This window comes from Vulpes vulpes, chromosome 1 (genome assembly GCF_048418805.1).
Source record: "Vulpes vulpes isolate BD-2025 chromosome 1, VulVul3, whole genome shotgun sequence".
Classification (NCBI taxonomy): domain Eukaryota; kingdom Metazoa; phylum Chordata; class Mammalia; order Carnivora; family Canidae; genus Vulpes; species Vulpes vulpes.
The window spans coordinates 138,351,596-138,369,389 of NC_132780.1; positions in this window are offsets into that span (position 1 = coordinate 138,351,596).

The window sequence follows — 17,794 nt, forward strand, 5'->3', positions numbered from 1 at the left end:
AATATCTAATCATTTGGTATGCATTGGTAGATATTTCTAAATGGTTGTCCAAAGTGGCTTTACCATTTTATTCTCACACTAGCCATCTTTGAGAGTTCAGTTGCTCCATATCTTCCTCAGCTGACCCAGGATTTTCCATCTCTTCACTTTGATTATTCTTGTAGGTATGTAGTGACACTACATTGTGGTTTTAATATGCGTTTCCCTACAGACCGATGAATTTGAGCACCTTTTCTGGCTTCTTTGCAAATTCATCTATCCTTTTTTGAGAAGTGTTCAAGGCTTTTATCCATTTTTCTCTTGAAGTGTCCTTTTCTTATTGATAGATTGTGATATAAACACAGGGCCTGGCAGCATGGTCACCCTCCTGCCCTGGATTCACCATAGTCTAACTGGCTAACAAGAACAAGGTGGTGTGGAAACTAAGCGCCCAATGTAGGCAGAGAATGCTCCCTTTAGGCAAGGAGTTTCCAGTGGGGACTAAAGTCCACTCCTTAGCCCCCAGTATTCCCTCTTCTTCTCAAGGTCAGACTAAGAGATGTACCACATTCATCCAGGAAACAACTGCCAGGTCCATGCTATGTCTGGAGCACTGTGTTTGGAGCTGGAGATTCTGCAATGAACAAAACAAGATAGACCGACCACAGGGATCTGGGATGCTTAATTGAGCATGAGAAGGGTCCTCAGCCTTTCTCCTCCAGAGCTGGATTAATCTCCTCCACCCAAGATCCTAGGAGTAATGAATAACACTGCCGGCTAACAACAATGATAGTAATAAGCTGTTTCTGATTCAGGGGGTCTGGTCTGGGAGGGGCCTGAGAATTTTCATTTCTAGCAAACTCCCAGATGATGCTAATGCTGCAACCTCTTAAGCCATTACCTTAAGAAGGCAATGGGCTAAGTACTATTATTATCTCTGTTGCTCAGTGAGGACAGTGAGGCATGAGTAGGTTAAGCAGTATCTATGCCTATGGCCACACAGCTTATAAGTGGGTGGAACTGGTATTGGAACTGAAACCCTGTGACTCTGGAGTTTGCTCTCTTGACGATTAACTACACCTCACTATGCCCCAAGTAGCTTGCTTTTAAAGGCTCCATAAAAAGTCCGGTTTAACTGCCGAGATAAGAGCCAGGTGTAGCATGCAGCCTTGGATTCCCATTAAATAAATCTGTCCTTCCTGGCGGGTTCTTGGATGGGCTGCATATCTGCTCTCATCCTGCAGAAAGGTGCCAGCGACTGTGAGGGGTGGATAAGCATGAAGAATGGAGACACATATTTGGGTTTTGCAGCTTAAAGATCTGTACTTGAATCCCAACCTTAGGCATAATGACCCTTGTAACCTTGGGTGGGTCCGTAAAGTATCTGAGCTTCAGTTTGTTCATTATTGTTAAAACATAAAGAGAAATATAAAATTATTTAAAACCTCTAATTGACTAGAGCTGCTTTGTTTTAGCAGCTGGGAGAGCATAATTCCCCTGCAGGCAAATGGCTCTTTGTTGAGGAGATTGTCCTGATTGGGACTGAAAGGAGAGGCCTAGAAGCAGGGGCAGCACACTCAAGTCCGAGATTCTTTGTGGAGTGGGGAGAGGCACAGCTGGGAACAGGAGACACGGGCGAGGGGCAGGGGCTCCAGGAGAGGCAAAGAAAAGCCATTCCAAAAACTGCTGGGAATTTGGGGCTTTCCATGGGGAGGGTGGACAGTAAGACCCAGCAGAGGGATGTTAAGAAAATGGATGTCTAAAATCTAATTGTAAGTAATTTGCTTTTCAATGGCACAATGTCATCACCACCACTCTTCCTTCCTGTTCTCTCCAAATTCTACTACTTAGGTGGTTGTGTGTTCCTGGTATTTAGCAGAGTAGCAGAGGAATGGGATTAGGTGTAAAGACAATTTCCTCATCTCAGGAATTCAGACAGACCCCCATGTGGATGATCTGCCACTATGATGGGAAAGCACACTACTGCTTTTAAAACCTGTTTTTAAAATCACTGATGTCTCAGACTGCAGAACCCCTGAGAACAAGGTCCAAGCCTAAGAGCCCTCCTTGCTCAGGTCCAATCAGATAGATTGTGCGGAGGAGGGTGGTGGACAGACTAGGTGACCTCCAGCCTTTTCCTGCCCTGGGTTCTTAACCCAGCACTTGGGCTGGAAAGCTGAGTGTGCTAAGGGGAGGACTGAGAATGGCAGCAGGGGGTGTGATGGGGGTGGGATATCCTACATAATTTGGTCTGCTGAGACCAGAAGGTAGATCAGGGAAAGTTTTTCTCCGTAGCTGTAGTCCAGCTAAGAAATAAAGAACCCAGCTAATAAACGAAGAAAGATTAATTACATTAAGATTGCACCATTTTGCCATCCCTATGAACTAATGGACCCAGGCATTGCTCAGTAGGCCACTAATATCACAAAAACAGGAGCATGTGGGTGGCTCTGTTGGTTGAGCATCCGAGTCTTGATTTTGGCTCAGGTCATGATCTTAGAGTCATGGTATCCAGCCCAATATTGGGCTTGGCACTCAGTACAGAGTCTGCTTGAGATTTTCTTTCTGCCTCTCCCTCTGCCCTTCCCCCTGCTCCTGTGCTTTCTCTATCTCTCTAAGATAAATAAATAATATCTTTAGGAAAAAAAAATCACTAAAGCAAAGACAGACTTTTGTGCCTCCTAATGGATTAATACACATTACATCACTCGTGAGGTAGATTTGAAAGAAAGGCAGGGAGGGAGAGAAGGAGGGAGAACAAGAGAGAGGGAGGAAAGAAAAAGAAAGGAAGAAGAAAGAAAAGAAAAGAAAGAAAAGAAAGAAAGAAAGAAAGAAAGAAAGAAAGAAAGAAAAAGAGAGAAGGGAGGGAGGGAAGGAGGAAGAGAAAGAGAAACTTCAAGCCTGTAGATCTAGATTTCAATTGGTAGGAATTACAGAGGACAAAGGAACATAGTAAGGATACCATTGGGATGCAAGCAACAAAAGCTGGACAGTGGAAATCTCTATAAAACAGAAACTCAAGGGGTACCTGGTGGCTCAGTCAGTTAAGCATCAGACTCTTGATCTCAATTCAAGTCTTGATCTCAGGGTCATGGGTTTAGGTCCTGTGTTGGGCTCTGTGCTAAGTATAGAACCTACTTTAAAACAACAACAAGAAACAAACAAACAAAACAAAAAACCCTCCAGAAACTCAAGTCATCAGTATGTTGGAAGAAAAATCAAAAAGGATGTGGAGAGGGATCCCTGGGTAGCTCAGTGGTTTAGCGCCTGCCTTTGGCACAGGGCGTGATCCTGGAGTCTCAGGATCGAATCCCACGTCGGGCTCCCGGCATGGAGCCTGCTTCTCCCTCCTCCTGTGTCTCTGCCTCTCTCTCTCTCTCTGTGTCTATCATAAATAAATAAATAAATAAATAAATAAATAAATAAATAAACCTTTAAAAAAAAAAAAGGATGTGGAGACTTATAGATTATAAAAGACATACCACCTTTTCTCACTGCACTAGAGACTGTCCCCCATGCCCTGAACCTGTGTGGCCTGGTCAGGGGAGAGAAGGGTAGGGCTGAGCTAGCCTGACAGAGGGGGCTGGGGCTGGGGCTGCGGAGGCCTCTTCCTTCTGGGAGAGGGGAGATAGTTCTCTGGGAAGGAGTGGGGGAAATGGCCTCAGGCTTTGAAGGAGGAGGCACCTCAGGAGGAGGACAGGAGACTGAGAGAGGCATCACCATGTGCAGCCACCTTCTACTGAAGATGTAATTTACAAAAAGCTTTTGTCCTGTTGAGAGAAAGCACAGCTACTATGTTTAAAGGAGGAACAACGTCTTTTCTTCCCACTCTCATAGCTCTGACCCTCTGGGGAAAGACTTGTATCAGTGGGAACACAGCCAGGTTCTGCCATTGGGTCCCATAGGCCCTGGGTCTGCCTAGGTCCCACTTGGGTACTCAAGAACATGGCTGGGCCCCTGCCAAGCCCTGCCTTCATGTCCATGGTGCTACAGAGTGCAGTGGTGAGGGACCTGGAGAGCAAAAGAGTGATCAGGACAGGGACATGGACCCCCCCCCCCCCTGTGTGTTGCCCAGCAGAGTCAGGATCAAAGAGGCATGGAGGTCCCTATGGCTGAACAAATGGAATCACCACTGGCTAATGGCAGCCACAGAAGGACCTATGAGGGAGAGAAAAGGAGCTAAAATACATGCTCAGACTTGAGACATAGGAAACTAGCTCATGATTCTCTCCCCAGAGGTTGTTAAGGAATACTTCTGAAACACAGACAATAAGAGACTTTTTCCTGACCTTGGCCAAGCTTGTAAAGTTCTCAAAGCCTCCCTAGCCCATTCACTTGGCTTTCATGTGATCAGAAAAGGGGGCCACCTCTTGGTTTGCCCATAGGCAGTCCCTTCCTCCCTCCAGCTGGACCAGTCCAGATACAGGGAAGCCCCACTTGTATCCTCAGCTAGTGCCTTTGGGCCACCCCAAACCAAACAACCATATGTGGCCCTTTTACCGTCCTGGTAAAGACGCTTTGTATTTCCCATGGAGGGAAGGCAGGGTTGGAGAAAGGGCCCAGTTCCCCAGGGGGACAGGAAACAGGGCAGAGGGTAGTCTGACCCCATGGGCTCTGGCAAATAGTCTTCCCCCGAGTCCTCTGCCTTCATGGGCTTCGTCATATCCCTGCATTGCTTTTTGAAGCCTAGTGATCTGGGATGTGTGGGGAGAGATCAAAATGGTGGAGCCAAGCAACAGATATAGATAGGTTTGTTTGCCTGGAGGGTAAAGGGAAAAAACTGGTGGCTGGGATCCCACAGGAAACTAGCTCCCACTTAGAGCCACTTAACAGAACTCATCCCCGCCTCTCCTGCTGCACTGTCTTCCCCTCATTCCTTGGCATCTGGGCTGCACAAATAAACTGACCCTGCCTGGGCTGGAAGCAGGCAGATGGCATGGAATCAAGGGGACAAGGAAAGCAGCCTAGTGCTCTATTGGTGGAGAGATGGGGTGGGAGATTAGATGCCCTGCCCTGAGGGCTGCAGTGGGCCTCACAGTCCCTCCCTCAGCACCTGCCTCCTCCAATTGCATGCCCGTCACCGCCAATGGCTGACATTTATTGAGCACCTGCTATGTGTGTTCCGGGCACCTTGCCAAACACTTCACACACTATGAGGCTGGGCTCTGAGATACAAGCAATGGAAACCAACACTGGTTGATTTAAACAGGAAAAGAATTTACTAAAAGCATCTTTGGTTACTCATAGACTCTCTACAGGGCCTAGAAACCAGGTTTGGGGCTACACACTCAAGAATAATACCCAAAGTGGGCTGCCTAAACTGATCCAAATTTGGACACCACTGTAGCTGGGCTGGCCCCAGACTTGGAGCTTACACCACAGATGCCAACTGGCCACTGGCCACCAAAGTAGCAGCATGGTCACCACCATCTCTTAAAGCCATTACAGCAGCCCGAGATAAAGCTCCAGTGTCCCCCGGTCTGGGCAGGTGCATCCAACTGGCAAAGCCAAGTCTTCTGCAGTGGAAGACAAGCTCTGCCACCTACTGAGACCCTAGCACACACAGGGAGAGAGTGAGGCCCCCCAAAAGAGACAAATGTCCACTGCACAAGCGTGACCTCATTTATCTCATTGAAATCTTGCAAGATCACCGTGAAGTAAGTGGGTATGTCTCGTTTATCAGAAGGTATCCGAGGGTCGGAAATATTAGCCAAGGGTACAGAGCTGTTTGGCAGCAGGAGGCCCAGGAGCCTCCGCCTCCTAACCACATTGTCCCTAAGCCTCCTGTCTGTAGCACTACCAGACAGAAAGGAGCCTGTTTAAGATAGCCTTCTGCAGGAGAGAGAAAGAGGAAGAGTGAGAGCAAGAATGAGAGAGACTATGTGTGTGCGTCTCTGTGTGTATAAGTGTGAATGTGTGGGTATGTGTATGTCTCTATGTGTGAAGGTGTGTGTGTGTATGTATCTCTGGGTCTGCGTGTGAATGTGTGTGTGAATGTGTATGTCTCTGTGGGTAAATGTGTGTATCCTCTGTGTGTGAATGTGCGTATGTCTCTGTGTGTAAATGTGTATGTGAATGTATCTATGTGTGTGAATAGGTATGTCTCTGTGGGTGAATGAGTGTGTCCATGTGGGTAAATGTATGTGAATGTGTGTGAATGCATGTGAATATGTGTATCTCTGTGGATGAATGTGTGTGTTTCTGAGTGTGAATATATATCTCTGTGTGTGAATGTGTGTGTCTGTGCAGGTGAATATGTGTGTGTGTGTGTGTGTGTGTGTGTGTGTGTGTGTGTGAACGTGTATGTCTCTAGAGGTGAATGTATGTCTCCGTGTGTGAATGTGTGTGTCTGTGGGTGCGGGTAGGTGGAGGATCTTTCTCTGACTTGGTCATTTTTTTAAAGACTTTAGTTATTTATTTCTTCATGAGAGACAGAGAGAGAGAGAGATAGAGGCAGAGACACAGGCAGAGAGAGAAGCAGGCTCCATGCAGGGAGCCTGATGTGGGATTCGATCCTGGGTCTCCAGGATCACGCCCTGGGCTGAAGGTGGCGCTAAACCGCTGAGCCACCCGGGCTGCCCAGGCTTGGTCATTTTGGATATCAGAGTCCTAGCCATCATGCCCATCTGCTCACATCAGGTATATGTGTACAACAGGAGCTAAAGGCTCTAACTCAAGACAGTGAAGTTGGCCAAGGGCTCTGTAGAGGGAATAGCATGCAGAGTGTGTAATTGGCACTGGCCGCTTACACACTGCCCCATGCTGAACTAATGTTCATTCCCTAAACAGTGACCCTGACACTGTGGAGTTTCAAGTGGATATCTGCAAAGCGTATAGATTTGGAAGGAAACACAGGACCTTCTGAAATCAGTCCACTAAATTGTGAGCCTCACATCTATCTTGCTCTCCCCACAAACCTAGCTGCCAGTTCTTAGCATACAGCAGGTGCTCAGTAGCTATTTGTTGAAGGAAAGAATGAATGAATGGCGAGTGAGCGAATGAATGAATTGGCTTCCTCATGGATGGTGTCATAATGCCCTTCACCAGCATGACCAGAGACCAGGTGTGTTGCTCATCTGCTTAGCCCCTCACTCTTCTGACCCCCACATGGTCCAACTGAAGCTTTGATGTTCATCTCTTACTTCTTTTCACTTGTTCCCACATCTTGGTCTTTGCTTATTCATTGCTTAAAATACCCTTTCAGAGTCTGAAATCTGTCCCCATTAGTTTCTGCAGAAAGGCTTTGATTCCTTCCAACAAGCTCCAGAAATTCTGAGCAGGTGGACGCAGCAACTCTCATGCCGAAGAGAGTGCCCAGGGTTTGTGAGCTGGGGAGTAGGGACCGCAGACAGGATGAAGCTGGAGCTGCAAATGGGATGGAGCAGCCCCCTACCAACCTGGACTCGAGGGACCTTGAAGGCTGAAGAATAACAGGGCTGGTGGTACAGCACACTGTGATTTTCACACAGCCATCAAGATGCCCTAATGGTTAACATGTTTGACATGCAGGTGACCCACTACAGACCCAGTATCTCAACTCCAGGCTTGAAGGAGAGCCTACTCCTTCAACGATGGATATGCTCAAAGAAGCAACCCCATAGGGGTTGGCCGCATCCTAGCTCTCTGTTGCCCAGACACCTCCACGGGGGGGGGGGGGGGGGGGGGGGGGGGGCTTTGAGGCTGCATATCTGAAGACTGCATAAAGACACTGCGAGTTGAGGAGAAGCTGGAGGGAGCTTGCCAGAGGGTAGCAGGCAGTTTCTAGCCTGAGAGCAGGGGCGCAGCATATGCGTATCTACCTCCCCTCTGCCTGTCCTTTCCCTTGTTATGCTCCCTCATCTGGGCCAGCCGAAAGCCCTCTTTGGCAGGAGCAGGGAGGACTGTGTCACAGGTGGACAGGTGAACTGAAAGGCGACAATCTGACCACACTCTATTGGTGCTCACAGTAAGGGGGCTGGGGCTTTCTCCTGGAAACTTTTGGTTTTGCATCTTTCAGCCCCTGTGCTGTTCACCTCCAGGGGTCAGGTTTTCCCAAGCACGGTCCTATTTAAATTTGCAACTCACCCTCTGAGCCCCACGCCCCCTGGAGCTTCCATAACAGTGGGTATGATGGGAAGATGGGAGTTAGGGAGGGTCTGATTTTAACTGTGGTGGCCAGGTAAAGCATGACGTTTGAGCATAGACCTAAGGGGGTGAGCCAGGTGGACGTAGGAAAGCCCACTCCAAACAGGGTGGACAGTGTGGGTTTCAGGGCCCCAAAGAGAAGGAGGCTCACCGTCACATTTGATCAAGAGCAACAACGTGGTGTGGCATTAAGTCAGGGGAATAAGGGGCCCCTGGGTGGCTAAACAGCTAAATGTCTGCCTTCTGCTCAGGTCATGATCCGGGGTCCTGGGATCGAGTTTCGCATCAGGATCCCCCCAGGGAGCCTGCTTCTCCCTCTGCCTCTCTCTGTCTCTCATGAATAAATGAATAAAATATATATATTTTTTAAAGTCAGGGGACTAAGGGGAGATGGAGGAGACGAGAGCAGATCAGGGCTGAGGCGTTATGTGTTTCTGGAAAAGCTCTTCTAGACATGTTACACATACTAACTCACATCATTCATCCCCACCAAAGCACTGGGAGGTAAGGATGATCATGATTTTCATTTTCCAGATGAAGACACTGAGGAACAGAGATGTCAAATAGTTTCCCACAGGTCACAGAACCAGGATTCAAGCAGGTTTTGCCCGGAGTCTGCACACCTACCTGCTTTCCTATGTCATACATAATAGCGACTCACCACCTTTAGAGTCAACAGATGAGAATTCCAGTATAGGACTATAGTGCTGGAGCTTTCACCCTGGTAAGTGTGGTGCCTCTGTGTGCTTCTGGGTCCTTATGTCCCACTCCTCACGGGGTTACAATGAAGCAGAGAATATGTGCGCGTGCTCATCATCTGCTTTCAAGCGATGGTGGCAGGTCCCACAAGCCAGGCATCGTGGCAAGGACAGTCTGAGGATCAGTGGGCAGCTCGGCTACAAAAACCCGGGGAGGTGGGGAGAGCATCAGGGCCTGAGTGGAGGATGTGACTTTCTGCGAGAAGATCACTGCTGGGAGGACAGGTTCACGAGAGCACTGGGTCCAGTTCTTCATGGGAGAGGCTTAGCTCTGCAAGGAAGGAAACCCACCAGACTAGAAGTGAGAGCTGGCTCACGTGAAGGATTTTTAAACCAAAGGAGCCTTGAACCTGTGGAAACAGTGAGAGCAGATGGGGAATGTTGGAGAAGGTGATGAGGGATGGCTGCCCTCAGCACCTGTGTCTGAAATAACCAGCTGTGCCCCCCACTTTGTTGTCCACACCCTGACTGCAGCACTCCACTGGCTGTTTGCAGAGTTTGGCACCGTGTGTCATTATTTACAGAGCTTGGAGCTGTTTGCAAAGCTCATCGCTGACTGTACCACCATTTGGAGAGCGTGGCACTATTTGTCATTTGCGGAGTTGGGTTTTATTTGCGGGGCTTGGAGTTGTCAGGAGAGGCTAGCACTTCTTGTGTCAATGTCTGCAGGACTTGTCACTGTCTCTGTTGGTGGCATGATGGAGATAGAGCCCATTCCTCCTGGTTCCTGTTTGTTGAGCCCATCAGTGTTGATGCCAGAGTCTCTGTGGATGTCCAGAAGCTATCACTGTCACAGGCAGGCATTGGGTACAGTGCCCCTCACTGCCTGGGTCCGTGTTTGCAGAGTCTGCATGGGTATAGCTACACTGTTAGGTTCCCTTGTGTGCAGTGCCTCTCGCTGCCTAAGGCCATTTGTAGAGTTCACCACTGTAGAGTTCAGTTAGGATTATGGATTATGGTGTCTGTACCCTGGGTGCCATGAGTGCAGAGCCGGTCACTCTGTGCTACTCTTTGCTGAGTCTTATCACTGGTGTCACTGTCTGTGTCATAGTTTGCAGAACCTGTTACTGTCTGTGCCTCTGTTTGTAGACCCTCTTGTTGTCTGTAACACAAGAGCAGAACCTGGGTACATTCTCCATAGGTCACAACTACAACAAAAGTGTATTTCTGATCTTTGGCAACCACCACTCCCCCAACCCAGACATGCACATCGCTTCATGTGCCTCCCTAGCCCCATGCCTCCCGACCAGTCTTGAACGTGGGCTTCTGGGGCTTCCTAACCAAACACCCTGCCTCTGCTCCCTGACCTACCCAGGGACCCACAGCCTGCTTCCTGGGGCTTGACTTCACTACAGAATCCAGGCCTCATGTTACGACTTTGGGACTTTGGACTAGAAACACAAGCAGACCTGCAGAAGAGCCAGGGTTAGCAGAAAGTGGCGGCGGGGGGGGGGGGGGGGGGGGGGGGGAGGATGGTACAGAAAGAGAGGAGTCATCAGACAAGATTAAAGGGTTTTGCTTCTTCATCTGACAGGGCTTGAAGGCTGTCATTGGGAGGGAGATGGCTTTTTGTGGCACAGGGTGTAATTAATTAAGGGCGAGGGGAAGCTAGTGCAGGCAGCTGGTGTGAGTGATAAAGTGGCATTGCAAAGCAAGTCCCCAGTGGTGATAGTGATTAGGGGCACCCATCACATGCATGCAGTGGGCTTGCTGTGTTCAATGTTGGGAGGGGGCGGGGCTCTTTCAGATGGAAGGGCAGGAAGTGGGCAGAAAGCATTTGTGGGTGAAGCTCTGCCTCCTTTGGACCCCAGCACCATAAAGTTCAACCCCCTGGTGGGAGAGCTGAAAATACCCATTATGCTACTGCTCATTTCTTGTAGAAAGGAATAGGGAAAATGAGAGCATGTGTTAAAGGGGAAAAATCGAAAGGAATGGTTAAAAGAAAGTTAAAAAAAAAATTAAAGCATAAGAAAGCCATAGACTATTGAAAAAAGAGAGAGAAAGAAAATCCTCATTGAAAGCCAGAAAAAATGTGTGCTGAGGATCAAAAAGACTAGTTTCTGGAAAGGAATAAAAGAAACGTTGGCATGGCCAACTGGTCGAGAAACAAAGAGACCAAGCAAAGGAGGAGACATGGGTTATGTGTCTATAATCTAGTCATATATTTACATTTTATTATTAATTATTTATCTCAGGGAAAGGTCAGAGGCAAACTTGAAGTCAAATATCCAAGAAAAGAATATGACAAGGCCCCTGGTAAGGAATCCCAAAGCCGCTTTAAATACTTCAAAGTCAGGAAAGCAGGTGAAGAGCATGTGGGATCACAGTATAGAAGGTACCCACGGCATGAAAGAGGGCCAGCCGACAGGCTCAGCAAACCCTGTGCCGGGGAAGACGACCCAGAGTCCTGCGCTCCTAAACAGACTTTTGATGCTGAGGTTGCACGGAAAGATAAAACACTAATGACGATGGGAACTCCTTATGGTGCTTTTTGGTTTACTTTTTTTTTCCTCCTCTTACGTCAACTCATTTTATCCTCACATCAGTCGCTAGGTGGGCAGGAAAGGAATTTTTAGTAGCCCCTTTCCTTAGATGAGAAAATTAAGATCAAAATTGGTTGAGAGGCAAAAACCCTCAGCTAAGTGACATCAAATTGGAAAGAAGGCCCAGGACTCCTACACCTGAGATCCCAAATCTTAGCATGGCACCCTCCATTTTGGTTTGGTTTCCTGTAGAAGCAAGGATGTGGCACACGTAGCTAACTGGGAGATGAAGGGACGGGGACAGAGAAGGGACCTGAGAAGGTGAGGAACCCACATGGGGTGTGCCATCAAGCAGGTTAACACGGTGAAAGCTGGAGCTCAATCCTGTGGGGGACTCACGTAAAACACTGTGGCACCAAGCCTCAGAGCTCTCCTCCCCCAGGGTGAGGGAGCTGAGGTATGTAGCCACCAGCTTCGTGTGGCCGTGGGGGACTGCTTCCAGGGGCCCCAATTCCCAGCACCTCTGTCCCGCCCCAGCAGACTGCAGAGAGGCTCTCAGGCTGAGTCACAGGTGCTCCTGCCTGGCATTTGGGCCACCGCAGGGAGATGTTAAGGGCCAAAGGGATGCAGGTGAGCACAAGCAGCACCTGCTACGCACGCTGCCCCAAGTCTGCCTTTCATTCAGAAATAGATGGAAATAGGCCACCAGCACCTGCTGAACACCACTTGGACCTCCTAGGCGGACCCAGGTGTGGAACTGCAAAACTGTTGTCCAAGTTATGTTATTTGTTGCTCCAAATGGCCGCTGTGTTTGGGGCCTGGCAGATTTCCAACAGAACCTATTCCTAACAAGTGGACCCTTGAAATGGGCATTTCCTCTTGGATAGATACTGTTACTATTATAAGATGGATCCAATTAAGCCCGGACTTGACACCAGAAGAAACTGAGATTCTGAGATGACATAACTTGCCCAAGGTCACAAGACAGAGCTGGACCTCTCATTCTAGGAATCCATGCCACAGCTTCTCCCACACCTCACAGAGAGGGTCCTCGTGAGCAAGGAAAGCTGAGGTTTTCCTTTTGGAAAATTCTTTCCCGCACCCCCTCCCCACAAGATGAAAGAGCAGGAAGGAACAGAAATGAGTAAAATACAGTTTATGTTAGCTCCTGGGAGACAGATCCTCACTGAGATAAGAGGGGGATTTGGAGCCCATGGGGTGACCTCCCTGACAGCCATGCATGGCAGAGTGTGGCCTGGGGGGCTGGGGGGCTGCAATGCCATAGGGAGTCTTACAGTCTATGTGTGTGTGCGGGTCTCCATGGGTTTGTGGGCGTCCTGATGGGTGTAGGGGGATCCTGAGAGGGTTGGAGGGGTCCCAATAGGCATGAGCACCAACATGCACCAGAGACCCAGATGGAGAGAAGTTCTGGGCTCTGGATCTGGAGTCAGGTGACGAAAGAGGTGAAGAGTCCCCCCGCCCCCCAGCATCTGGGGGCTGAGCAAATGTTCAGGGCTCTTTCACAGTCACTTCTGCTTGCCTGACCTCCAGCCCCACAGCCTCACCAAAGCCTCCCTACCTCTCCTGCCCGGAATTCCTCTTATTTTAGAGCAGTCAACCCAGCACCAAGAGGCAGTAATTGGGAACCTTTTGTTCCACACAGTCTCTCCTGCACTCCTAGGGTTGCAAAGTTACTTTCTACTGCCAGGCACATGGGGTTTGGCCTTTTTTCATGGATTTGAATGTTTACAGTCAGAAAGGGAGGGGTGGGGTGTGGGGAGAGATGGAGATAGGTTGACAGAGGGAGACCTGTAGGGAGAGAGGGAGAGGAATCGAGAGCAGGATCAGAACGCTTGGAGAGAAAGGGGCAGGCAGACACCAGGGCGAGAAACGGAAGCGGAAAAAACCGCTAACAATGAGAGCCTGAGAGGCAGCAGGAGTCCAGAAGAGCAGGCCCAGGGAGGAGGGGAGGTAACAGGGAGGAGAGCAGACAGATGCAGAAAGGGAGCGCACGTGTGGATGCATGCACACCGGGGTGGAAGGGGGAAGAGAGACAGAAGTGGAACGCTAGCAAGGTGATCCCCCCACCCTGGCTCCCAGAGTCCTGTGCTACCTGCACACCGACCAGCCCAGAATGTTAATTACACACTGTTCTTGAACAATCCTGAAAGCTTGCAGGTTCCCTGAGAGGGGGAGCTGGCAGGCAGGCAGGGAGGGAACCTCACGTGGCATGCAGTGCCTCCCTGCCCTCCCCAGGGAGAGGAGCAGGGGAACCTTTGGGTGCCATCACAGAGAGGGGCCAGGTACACAGGGGTCCCTCAGGAGCAGGGGAGAGGCTGGCCAGCTGGGCTTAGGAGAGTCTGGAGAGAGAAACCAGGGAGACAAAGGACCCTGGGAAGAGAAAGCTCAGGAGGGGTGGGAGGAGGGGGGCATGAGGAAGGGGAGACCCCCCTCCCCCACTCCGCCTTTTGCAGAAAATAATTCCCTTCTGTCCCTTCTGTGCTGAGATGGTGTGCCCCTCCCCAACTCCACCCAATGCCTCCTTTCAAATTCATGAAGCCTTTAACAGGCCCTGGCTTCCCAGCCAGCTCCAAGTAGGAAAACCTGCCTCTTCTTTTAAGGGCCCTATAAAAATTGCGAATGCAACCCCTTCTGGGTGATGAGACAGTCCCTTTATGGCCAGTCCTACAGCCCATATCATCTCCATGTTTCACATCCCCAGTCCCTCTAGACAAGATCTGTCTTCAAATCGGGCCTCCCAGGAAGGTAGAGGATACCCAAGTTTAGGGATGTAATCCAGGGGCTCCACCAGCTACTGACTGCTCCCCTCTTGGTAAAGGTAATGTGCAGGCCCCCATTTTGCTCAGCCTTTCCTCTGACCAGCTGCCCAAGGGGCCCCCCACTATCCCCTTTACCTCCCTCCCCAGCCAGCTGCAGGCCTCTGCTCCAATGGAGAAAGAAGGCTGGAACGTGCCTACAGAGTTTATGATAAGGTATAAGGGGCTACAGTGGAAAATCTTTTGCCCAGATCTAGGGTAGAGAGAAGTTCCTCAAGAGTGGTGAGGTTGGGTCTTAATAGACCTGGACCCTCCTCACCCTGGACCCTGCAGCCTTCAAAAGCTTTTCGGAGATCCTGGTGTGGCCTGGGTGCTTGGCATGGGCTTTCTGTCTACCCTGCTCCTGTATCCCATTGTCATTTTCACAGAGGCACTCCCCAGCCAGAATCACCCAGACAGGCCCACACAAGATGTGTGAGCACAGATGCTGGAGGCCTTCGGCATGTAGACATATGCTACATACTCATGTATGCATTCCTGCCCGCAGATAGAAATGCCCGCAAAGGGGACAGTCAAGCACATAGACCCCCACATAGGCAGACAGCCCAGAGCTCCATAAATATAAATTAAATTAAATATGCACAAGCACACCCGTGGCAAGTCATCAGGCCCCTGCTCTGCCCAAGGCAAAGATGTTTGGGCTGAGCAGCCTCTGCACAGCTAAGGAGCCTTTGATTTGACAAATAAATTACATTTCTTTCATATTAAAGAAAAAGCTTTGAAGAAGATTCAAAGCCTCCGGCCAGGAAGCAGTGACCACCCTGGGGAACAGGGGCAGCGGTCAAGCTCTCCTGTCCCTGCTCCAGTCACTGTAGAAGTGTCCCCTTCCCTGAGACGTTGAAGGGCATTAAAAGTCATGATTATGGGAGGCTGAGACAGGGTCAATGGGTTCCACAAGTCTTGCAGTCTGGCTGTGAGAGAGGCTGCCCAGAGGTCTCTTTGCAAGCTCTGAGCAGTCCTGCAGCCCCAAGGAAGGAGCAGCGAGAGGGGAGTGCTTACCCTGAGCAATAGCAAACCATCAGCCTGTCTTGGGGCCCTTCTCATCTCCCTCTGGGCACCTCCTTGATCTTTACAGTGGAAAGAGTCTATCAGGCTAACCCCCTCCTGTGTTAATGACATGCCCTTTCTCATCTTTCTGGGACATTCCTGAAGTCAAGAGAAAGAATGTGTTGCTGAGACAGGAAAGATGTGCAGGGAGCACCCTGTTCTGCTGAATGGAAGCTGGGCTATATGGGAGGGGCTGAGGACCCAGGAGCTTCAAGACAAGCCCTCCCTCCAGCCTGCTGAACACCTTCCTCTTCTGAATGTTAATAATGCTCCTTAGAGAAACAGAAGATTCCTACTCTCCCAGCTCAGAGCGTTCTCAGGCAGAGGTGGCCTCAGAACTACCTGTTGGTCTCCAGGACACTTCCCAGCCCATCCTTCCACTCCAGGACACCTACCAGCTCCTGCTGAAAAGCCTACCATGTTATTTTTAAATGTAATTAAATCTCCCAGAATGGGCAATTTTCTGCAAAGCTCACTGCAACTCTCAGAGTAGTTTGCACTGCCTGGTGACCCCAGGAAGGTATTGGAAGGGAAGGTCAAGACATGAGGAGGAAGGCCTTCTAGCTTGTAGATCCAGCTCTCAAGCCACTGCCCACACCCTGCCTGAGCCTCCTTCTTTCCCCTTCATCAGATGAACTCTACATACACAGAATCATGGGTCATCAGAGTTGAGGAGAACCTCAGAAATCACCCAAGCCCCTTGTTTTATAGGTGAGAAAACTGAAGCCCAGAGAAGTGGCATAATTTGTCTAAGGATGCACATCCAGTCAGAATGGACTGGACCTCCTTATTCCCATCCCATGTCCTTTAAATGTTAACTCCCAAAATGGAGCAAGACTCTCCCCAGAATCCTGAAAGTTGATTATTTATAAGACTATTACCTCTGCTTGAGATACCCTCTCTCCCACACTCTCCCAAAAATTTCTCTCTGGCACACTTAAATTCATATGTCAAAGCCCAGCTGAAAGGTCATTTGCTTCTTGGTTTCTCTCTCTACTCCACCCAACCTCTATAGATTGAATCACTTCTTTCTTGGGTCTCATTAGCCCTTTATGTGACTCCACTGGGCAAATAACAACTGGATTTGATTACTGACATGTCTGTTACTTTTCCTGGGCCACTTCTGGGGGTGAGGAAGATCACAGCAGAGTCTAACACAGTGTCTGCTCTCATAAAAGAGCAACATTACTAATTGAATATCAGTTGTCTGTATCAGTGGATGTATGGAGGAGGGATAGTTTGAGAATGATCCTCAGGATTCAAGGTCATATTTCTAGAAATGGGGCTCGGGCTGAGGATGGCTATCCTGACTTTCTCTCCAGATATATTTGTATCTGTGAGGATCTCAGCTTCACCCACTACCTCCAGGGCAGGATGGATCCAAGGAAGGGGCATGTCCCAGTGGAGGGAGTACCGGGTGACTTAAGAGGTCCCCCCTTTATCCTTCTCTGTTGGGATAGGGTTGAGGCAGAAGCAGCCTCTGACCTGAGCCCCCAGACACTGGTCTTGCTTTGCTGGCTCTGGGAGATAAGCAAGGTTGTTCTGCTCTCTCTCCTCTACCCATGTGGGTCATCGATGACTTACACACCCCAAGTGAGTGTTGAGATGGCCCCTTCCCTTTGACAACAGGTGCAACCCACAGTCTCGAAGCAAGAAATGTGGGCCCCAAGTCCGGTTTGAGGGTGAGGTCCAGGATAGAGTTTGAGTATGGTTTAAGAGAACAGGTTAGGGGTAGATTTGAGAGACTGGCTACCATCACTCCAAGAGAGCTCCCAGCCTCGGGAAGGAGAAATGGTTCTGGTCCTGACCAGGTGACAGAAGGAACCTACACAAACACAGACATCAGGGTCTGCTGAATAAATAATGCTGAGACATAACTGGAGAGGATGGGCAAGGGCAGGAAGCATCTGGAGAAGCAGAGAGAGGTAGAGACAGCAGGTGGCTGGGGACTCTCTGACCTGCCTGCTCAAGCTGGTGGTGAGCCCAGCAATGTCAGTTCTGTCTCTAGAAGTTCCAAGTAGCACTCACATATATTTCTATGCATGTGTGCATGTATGTCTGTATGTCCGTGTGCCCGTCCATTGTGTGTGCTTCTATTTGGCAAATCGGGGGGAAAAGTGGAATGGAAATGGGACAGGACATTTGGAGATGAGCGACTAATTTCCTGTTAATGGCTGGTTGCTTGGCAACCCAGCTTCTTTCTGCCTATTGCCCTCAAAACTAGGCTGTGGAATTTTTAGTGTTAAAGCGCCTCCCGTGGAAACTCAATTCTGTGAGAGGCCAGCCGGTCACTATCCGGCCTGCTCTGCTCTACCCCACTGAGTGACAGAGCAGAGCACAGTGCACAAGGAATCAAAGCCACAAATACACACAGCCTGCCAGAGTCTCTCCTTCCATCTTTCCTGCCACCTCCTCCACAGGCAGTCATGTGCATGTGCATATGCACACATACGTGTTTGTATAGCACGTATGCATATGCACAAAAATGTACTTGTATACGTACATCATCATCATAACAAGCCATCACCATATTTAGGTATCTACCTTGAGCCAAGTATTTTGCTAG